Here is a 9,566-nt window from a genome sequence, read left to right on the forward strand (position 1 = left end):
CCTCTGCCTCCCAAGTGCTGGGATTAAAAGCCTGTACCACCACCACCTGGTTTACCACAAGGCAGGTTTTAATGTGGAGTTTATTAGAAGAACAAAAGGCTAAATTGGAATAATAAAATTAAATTTACAACACTACAGTAGGTCACTAAAATTAGAATATCACCAAGTGTCCATGCCCAAGTCTTAATTTGTCTTCTTTCTTGTCTATGGGATCAGAGGTAACTCTAGTCGCTCTTTCCCTCTCACAAAGCTTCTTGGTGTTCGCCTTTTTTGTTATATTTAGCTACATCCATTACACGGAAAGTGACTTCATTGCCACCCTCTTCTTCAATTTGGAAATTCTAGAGCAAAGCTTTCCCAAGTTTTCCGCATCATTAAGTTACTTATTTGGTCTACGGGGAAAGGGGTGTTGAGTTAATCTTGGAGAACATGAGCCTGTCAAGCCCCACTTAGTCTCACATAGGCACTATGTATGCACTGTCTTGCAAAGCAGCATTGTAGATTAACCAATATGAGCACTGAATACATCGGTCCATCTGCTGCTTCCCATTCACAGAGGATCCAAGTCTCAGGGACTCAATAGCATTCTAGGCAACCATTGGATTCTGAGTCTAGTCTATCTGACAAAGAGTAAAGAGGGGATTAAGATTCCCTTCTCTGCAGGGATGATTCTTTTCCTGCTGGCTTTGTCAAAGAGCAGAATGCCATGACTACAGTAACCTCCTGGGTTGTGCTTACTTGAGCTTGAACAGAGATCATGGGAAACAATGCCAATGGTGGTCAGCCATTTGCATGTGCAGACACACTGGCTCAACCTGATCCTTTAATAATTCACATTATTTTCCTCCACTGTGGTTCTCCGTCTGCATTACAAACGAATTCTTTCGTAGCCCATTCTGCAGATACACACTAGTCAGATAAGCCAGCAAACCTAGTCTTACATCATCTTTGACGTACTGTTCCTCATTTATGCATGTTTATTTTCCATTATACCGCCTTTAATAGAGAGTAGATTTTCTCATATTTAGGGTGTCCTGAACAGGTTTGTTGAGGTATAATTTGAGATCTTTTACTTCAGTCAACATCTTTGGTTACCTAGGTTATTTACTCTTGAAAAGCCTAGATCCTGATCCTCATAGTCCTTCACTCTGCTTTCTGCTCACATCATGGAATGAATAACTGGTTTGTAGGTGAACCTGTTGAATTTCAAATCATCTCCATCACCCCGATTATGTAGCAGTAACTCTTATCTTTTCATGAAAAGCAGATCATGATAATCTAATGTAGTGAGTCATTTCTTTGCCTGATGATCTATAGACACAATAAATCTACAGTGACTAAGATGGCATCGTCGCTGTAGGACTAGACTCTATTTTCTGATAGACGCAATCCCACTTACTAAGGAACCAGAGGCTCTAATGTAGAGAACTTTACAGAGACAGGAAGCATGGAGTCCCCGAATGGATCACTGGGAGTGAGGATTAGGGGAGTCATTAAGGGATTCACGTTGTGTCTTAGGTTCTGAATGCATTCATTATTGTACATATAATACTGTACCACATAGTAGCTGCTGCTGAGCCATGCACACAGTAGTGGCTCTCAACCTGTGGGTCACGACTCCTTCGGCAAGTCTCTATCTTCACAAATATTTACATTATGATTCACAACAGTAGCAAAATTGCAGTTATGACATAGCAGTGAAAGTAATTTTGTGGTTGGGGGTCACCACAACATGAGCAACTATATTAAATGATCACAGTATTAGGAAGGTTGAGAACTACTGAAGCCTGAAGGATACGGGGGTCTATTTCAAAGAGTTAAGGGTGGTATTCCTATGTTGGTGCTTTAGCTATGCCTTTAAGGAGTCATTCACTGGTTGAGTGGTGATGAATGCTTTAGGATCCATGAACATTTACCCATTGACACCCCTACTTCATCCAAGGCAATGTTATGTGAGGTGTCAGGATGATTAGTCAGAAATTCTGATAATACTGGTAGCCAAGGTACTATGATAGTTGATGGAAAACGTCATGCCCATACATTTATCAATGCCAGAAAATGCAAATGTTTGTGTTTTCTTTTTCCTGGATGAAATGGGTCTGATTTACTCAGCTTGCCACCAAGTGGCTATTTCTTGAAGAATAGTTCCATTTTGAGAGTTCAGCATCAATCTTGCCTATTGAGAGGTGAACATTAATCCTTGGTAGTAAATATGTCAGCCCCAGCAAGAGGAAACACATACATAGTCCTCACACCTGGCACTCTGACTGCTTCATTTAAAAGCCAATTTCTCAAGCACTATACGGCCATGGACAGGACCGGGATGCCTTTCAATATACAAAATCCAGATCACCCTACTCCTTTTGTTCAGAGCTTCCTCTGCAGTGTGTGTGACTGCCCCATGGGAGCAAACATCTGTCCTTTTCATTCATGTCCAGTAAGTCTTTGCTTGAGCCTGGCCCTTCCCAGGTGACTGCAAGCAATTCTTTATATCTCCACGTCTAGTATATCCTATCTCAAATGACTTCTTTCCACATTAAACTCTCAGCCAGGTATGCTACTCAAAGTTTTACCCACAGAAGATTTTTATCTTCCTGCTGCTATCAGGGCCAACACTGGGTCAGGTTATAATACAGCAGCCATACAATTTTATCAAGACAAGCTGAAGCCACTACATTGTGTCAGCTAGTCATGGAGAACTCCCTGAAAGGTCTTGGGAAGTAGAGAATAGGGCAATAAAGGTGACCTGGGGAGGCGATGTGAGTCGTATCTTAATTTCTTATCCCCCTGGTCCCTTGTAGCCTAATATTAATTGTGATAGTTTTATACCAGGCACTTTTTAATCTTATTGCATGGTGGTTATGACAGCATTCAGATGATAAAGTGCACACAGAGGGTCATTTGATGTTCTATAGTCAAATGCCAAGCTCCAGTTAGGGCCCAAAAACATTATAGAAATAGAGGAGTTTCTGTTGATGAAAAGTTTTCTGCCGCAGGCGGAACTGTCTTGCTTAAAACCTGTAGAGTCTGTAATGAGTTTTTTCTTCATGGCCCTTCTTAGCACTTGAAGGAATCATACTAGGAATTCTGATCTCTCACAGAGAGCTCTAGCATCACAGGACTTACCCTGACACTTGTCCCAAACGACAGCAGTCATCTTCAGCACCCTGAAAGGAAAGAAGAATCCAACCCAAACTGACAGACTTCTGTGCCACCTTGTAAGTAAGTTCACACACTCTGCCTGAATTCCTCTAAATTCTATGAGGATCCCACTGGTAATTTACAGAGGGATGTAATGGCAGCAACGCTATGCCCTTTTACACGTTTTTAGATTTTTTTTATTTAAATCACTATTTTATTTATTTTCGATACCAAGCAACAGCAATTCTACCTTCCTCATCTCCTCCCAGCCTCTCCCCTCCCCGCCACTTGCCGTCTGCCCCATTCCCCTTCCTCTCTTCTGTCTCCCTTCAAAAAGGGGCAGGCCTCCATGATCTTGAGAAAAGCACAGCACATCAAAATGAGGCAGATAAAACTCCTCCCCTTGTGTCAATGCTGCCAGCGTGGGGAACAGGTTGCCAAAGCCGTGTTTGAACTGATTAAGAATCTTATGTTCTCCATACAAGGGTGCATTGTTTTGATTAAATTTCTTGGCCAGGTTCGGTGGGTTCAGAGGCCTAACCTGGCTTTCTTTCCTCTTTGAAGTCTTACAGCATAGATAGTATACAGAATCAGTGTAAGGGTACTCTCAGCTACCAAAATAAGTCACACACAAACATAGTGGTCACACTTTGTGCCATATCTTAAGACAAGGCAGAATTTCCCATTGGTCTCTGAATTATTATGGGATATATCATGGCAATAGTCTGTTTGTTGTACTGATGGCATCTCAGATGTTAACTGTACTAAATTGCTTCATGCTTGATATCCCCTTCTCCTCCCGTCATGTGCATCATTTAGAGAAATGATAGCTAGTTCTACAGGACTTTGGAAATCACTGTTTAACATTCTGTAGATATTTCAAAATCTTCTTTTAAGATTTAGTTTTATCTCCTTAAATCTGCAAGTTACACATTTGAGAATAAATTCAGGTTTGGACACCCAGCCAAGAACACGACTTTATTTTCTATGACTGACATAAATCTTCTGTTTCTGAAAAAGTCTTGGTTATTTTTTGATTACAGATAGAACTGTTGACTCTCCACCTATTTTGACCTAGAATGATTTTGGTTTTTAGGTCATTACCCTTGACGTTTATGGACTAGAGATTCCTGGTTGTCCATCAGCACTTCCCATCACAGTGATTGCATCAGTCTTGATGATAATTTAGTATTGGATTTGGTACTGGTTAGTAGTCTAGAGTCTTGTCATCTAGTGAGCCCAGTTCTACTATCTTCAGCTTTCCTGAAGAGGAGATCCATCACCAAAATCTTCAGCAATGTTAGGTCTTTTTTAACTTGTGTATTCACTGGGCTAAAACAGTAGGGAGTTTCTGCTGTGGCCTTAAAGAAAACAGAGTCAATTATCTTGCTGTATTTATAATAAATTGATTGTTAAATGCCAAGTTTTCCTCAGTACTCATCCATAGAGATCATCCATCATCTTGTCTGATTTCCAGACTCTATATTAGCAGTTTATTAGAAATAGCTGCAGGAGACTTTAGTGGTTATTAGCCTTTAAACCACAAGATGGATTCAGTTCATAGCATGTTTTGGTCCTGACATGATTTTGATGGATACTCTATTTCCTCCAAACAGTAGCAAAATTTTCATTGTCAGTCCAGAGCAAGACTATGTCTAGTTGATGATCTAGAAGCAATAAAGGGTGTGGGGGGGGCTTAATGAAAAATTTAATGAGATCTAATATCATTTTCAGGGCCTTTCGGTTATCTTGGCAAGGTCAGATGTTACAAAAAGCCAGAGGAACTCTTGCTGCCCTCCCCCCCAAAGCTTAAAGCAAATATGAGAACATAAGTATAACCAGTGGTTTCAAAGGCTTTTTGCAGGTTCCTGGTCCCATAGATAAAATTATTCAAAAATATTCAGAAAGGAATTCAAAGGTGATTTATTGGAGGTAGACAGAGAAAATAGGGTAAGTGTCCTCGGTGCCTTAATAGATGTTGCTAAAAGAAGACTAAAAAGGGAGGAAACAGAAGATTAACAGCCAAAGTCTATAAGCAATGTCAGCAGGAGAGTTTGTGGACTATATGCATTCATATCCTATTGAAGCAATATTTATTCTTCCAACTTTCTTGCCCTCGGCTGTGTCATATTTTTTTTAATCCGACACTGGTCCGCATTGGGTCCAATACCCTCCAGCTTTGTTTAAATAAGGGAAGCACTAGATGTCTACATTCAAAGAGCATTGTTTCCCACTCCCTATGCCTTTTACAAAGGTGAGAGAAGGGATACTGATCATCAACCACACTCTTTGTTTCAGAAGACTTCAACTTACTGACATTCATATATCCAAAATGGGTTCCTGGAATGGAAGATGCTTGTCTATGTAAGAAAAGATGTTATCAACTATATATCATGTCAATTTTGGTCAGTGGATTCTAACATAGTGATATTCATATGTCCCAAATGATGTCCAGAAAGCAGGTATGCCTCTGATCTTGAGTGTGTTCAGGTAAAACAGGGAAAAGAGAAAATTTTAGGTAAAGATATGATATAATATCATATTTATGATAGAACTGGAAGACATCCAACTTATATTGCAATGAAAAGTCGGCCCGCATTAGTGTTTGAAGAGGTTAAAGTAAATTAGGACTTATTATAACATCTGGTACGTGGAGAATGCTTAACATCCTGCATCCATGTCGCATACCCACACCAAGACATGCATGCATGTAATTAAATCTAGGCATATTAATATGAAGAGAGAAATCTCGATGGTCCTCAACCCTGGGAAAGGAACTACAGACAAAGAATGCAGAGAACAGGATAAATAGTCTTCCCTAAGGAAGGGGCTCCAAGTTGTCTAGCGAGTGACCAGTATAGAGTCTTGTCAAGTTGTGTTTATATATTTAGGAATATACATATATGCATGTGAACAATTAAAGTAGCAGAGGCTATGAATGTGAGGGAGAGGAGGAACAGGAAAGGGAAAATGATGTAATAACATTTTAATTTAAAAAATAAAATAATCATTAAATGTTACTAAGGGAGATGTGATTCAATAGTTCAGAGAATTTGCTGCTCTGGCAAAGAACCTGAGTTTGGTTCTCAGCACCCAAACATGCTGCTTACAATTACCAATTATTCCAACTTGAGGGGATCTGCTGCCCCCTTCTGGCCTCTGTAGGCATCTGCACTCATATGCAAATACAGATGCATATACACACACATCATTACAAGAACAGTAAATATTTTAAGATCATTAAAATATGGTTGCATGTTATTATTATCACCAAACATATCCTTATGACAGTTATTTGAAGGCTGTTTTGATATGAGTAAACCAAGAATAATAAAAGACTCATATTGAAGAAAAGTGAAATATCTCACTATTACTTTTGGGGGTGCATAGAAAGGAATAAGGCAGTTAGTGTACAGTTCAGTTTGAGACACAATTTTTAAGAAAGCAGTTCACGTTCTCCTTCTTTGAAGGGTAGAAATTATTTATAAAACATGTCAGATTTTTAAAAAAATGGATGAGATGAACATCCCCAACTAGACTGCTCTGTTAGTCAGAAGCCTAATGATCTTGAACTGAAACTAGATGTTCTTCCTCTCCCACCTCTGCCCCTTCCACCCATCTCCTCTTATCTAATCATTCCCTTTTCCTATTAACTCTCCTTACCTAAAGAACCCAGTTTGTTCAGAACCTATTCCCTCTTGAAAAGCATGAAAAGAAACTCCAACATATATTCATAACAAAAATATTGAAGTTTTGTCATTTAACAACTATATTGTTGTAAATATATGAAATAAATGTCAAAAGATTTTTCCTCACTTCCCTAACTTCTAAATGACTGAAATGTATTCTTCTGACACAGGAAGCTAATAGATGAACGCTATTTAAAGATCTGGTGTTCAACTGACCTAGCTCCCATGCTATGAGCTGAATTCATTTGTTTCTTCAAAATGAGCTGCCCACAGCCCTTGCACTCCCCCACTCCTAATTTCTGGAGACAAGCTAAGAAAAAACAACTGCATGGTAGAAAGCAGATGAGGCTGCAAAATACCCATTGGCCAGAGAAGCTCCTGTGGGGACAAGGGACAGCTGAGAGTATTGTGATGTCAGTGGGGAGCAAGAATGGGAAGGAGGGAGAAAAATGTAAAGGGAAGGAGAAAGTAAAGAGAGACAGAACATGAATCAGAGGAGTACTAGCAGGAGGGGGGGTGGACTAGAAGAGAAAGTTGAGGAAGAAAGGAAAGACGTGTGGTAGGGAGGGAGAGAGGGAGGAGAGAGAAGTGTTTTCCAACAAAGATAATGAATATCTCCAAACAATAATTTGTTTGGAAAATTAATTGTTAATAAGCAAACCATAGTATAATGGCTCTCACTAGAGATCGGCACATTTGAATGACTATGGCCTGCTGCTCTGCAGTAATGACCCATAAGCCCCCACTGAGTCTGGTGCACCGGGAAGACAGACAGAAACAGCAGTGGCCCATGCATGGCTACCTTCAGGATCTTAGGGGAGTCTGTGACTTAGGAAATGGCTATTTGTTATCCTGCTGGCACACTGAGAGAAACTGCTTTCAATAGGAGTTTTGAAGCCCAATAGGAAATAAAGTCTGCTATTAATTGAGTCATACTAATATTTCCAGGGTGAAAGAGACATGATGGGATTTTTCTCTACCTGCTGAGCTCACTTGGCATTATTTTTTGCAGGGTTTGGTGGTTTGGCCAGACAGTTACTTTTCTAAGACACATCTGGGCATGCCATTAGTAGTTACTCCTGAATGTTTCAGCTGTTGCCAATGTGGTCTGCTAGTTTAAACAGTCCAAGTGCCATCTTGGGAAAAATTACTCTTGTAAGCTGCTGTATAAAACCCAAGCAGTTGTTCTGTATCAACTGCTGTTAACAATGCACATGAGAGTCTCTAAAATGTTTGTGTCTTGAATAGTATTTAGTTCACTGAAAAGTCCATTACAGAGAGAACTGTCTTTTATTCCTAATTTGTAATGTATTGATTACAGGCACCAAAATGTTCCTAAGTGGCAACGTTCTTCCAATCGACTTCCACCTTTGAAGGAAACCAAGCATCTACTGAGAGTTTTCCCTTGAATTCTTAACAGACAAAGAGGGAAAGTAAAAGTCTTCATTTAGTTAATTGCCCCTTTTCTCCATCTTACTCTTGTGTTCGTTGTACAACTTAGAGAACGTCTTTCCAGCAATGACTTCTCTCCAGGTGGCTGATAGAAAATGCTGGCCACTCTGTGTTTATTTTTACTCTAAACACAAAACCTTTTATCAGCAACAACTTCAATTTGCTCAAAGCATTTTTAAAAAGCACACCCATTTTCACAAAATCACAGGCTAATGTTTAAACACCATCTAACCCTTTCAGATATGGATTCATTTTATCATCCTAATAACTCCCTGAAATGTCATGTTTTATTTTTATGTTACTTTGCAGACTTAGAGCAGAAGCACAAAGAAGTAAGGTAATTTCCTGATAAGAGATGAGCAGACACAGGTACCAGAAGTTTATAGCAGACCCTGTGTTTCCAGTCATTAGATTTACTGGTGCATCTGGTGTACTTTCCTTGCCCACAACAAAGAGGAAGCTAGGTAAACACTCTAGCAGAACAAGAAAGGAAAACATGTTTCTTCATACCCATTTTCCCTTCTCTTCTCTGATATCTGAACATAGGCTTGATGTGGGATTCCCTTCTGTATGATGTGAATATATTTTGTAACTATTGGTTAATAAAGAATCTGCTTTGGGCCTCTGGCAGGGCAGAATAAAGCCAGGCGGGAAATCCTAACAGAGATATAGAGAAAAAGTGGGCGGAGTCAAGAAGATGCTACGTAACTGCTGAAGGAGAAAGACAACAGGACTTTGGCTGGTAAGCCACAGTCTTGTGGCAGTACACAGAATAATAGAAATGGGTTAATTTAAGATGTAAGAGTTAGTTAATGAGAAGCCTAAGCTAATAGGCCAAACAGTTCCTTAGAAGTGGTCTTCAATTATATTCTCATAAGAATTACTCTTACTCCGTTTTATTTCTGTCACTGCTCTATCCCCTGTAGAAATGACCATAATTTATCACAGCACTTGTGTAGTAGACATAATCTCCCTGTTAAATATCCCAGTCACAAATGATAGCAGCTGCCTGCTGGCAACCACCACCAGGTTACATACACACAAAGTAGAGATAAGAAATAGGGTGATTTGATCACAGGGCAGACCTTTGACCTTTGAGCTCCTGCCGTCACAGTTATTTAAGGATCGGATATTTTCCCTCCTGTGTTTGTGTTGCTGTTTTGTTTTCAAGTTAAGTTTTTCGTTAGCACAATGAAATGCGTTTCATTGTGGGATTTTCCTAATAAATTATGATACATTGTAGTAACACCCCTCATGCACATGTTTTAAAGATTCAATTATTTT

The sequence above is a fragment of the Microtus pennsylvanicus genome, chromosome 4, assembly GCF_037038515.1.
Source record: "Microtus pennsylvanicus isolate mMicPen1 chromosome 4, mMicPen1.hap1, whole genome shotgun sequence".
In the NCBI taxonomy this organism is placed as follows: domain Eukaryota; kingdom Metazoa; phylum Chordata; class Mammalia; order Rodentia; family Cricetidae; genus Microtus; species Microtus pennsylvanicus.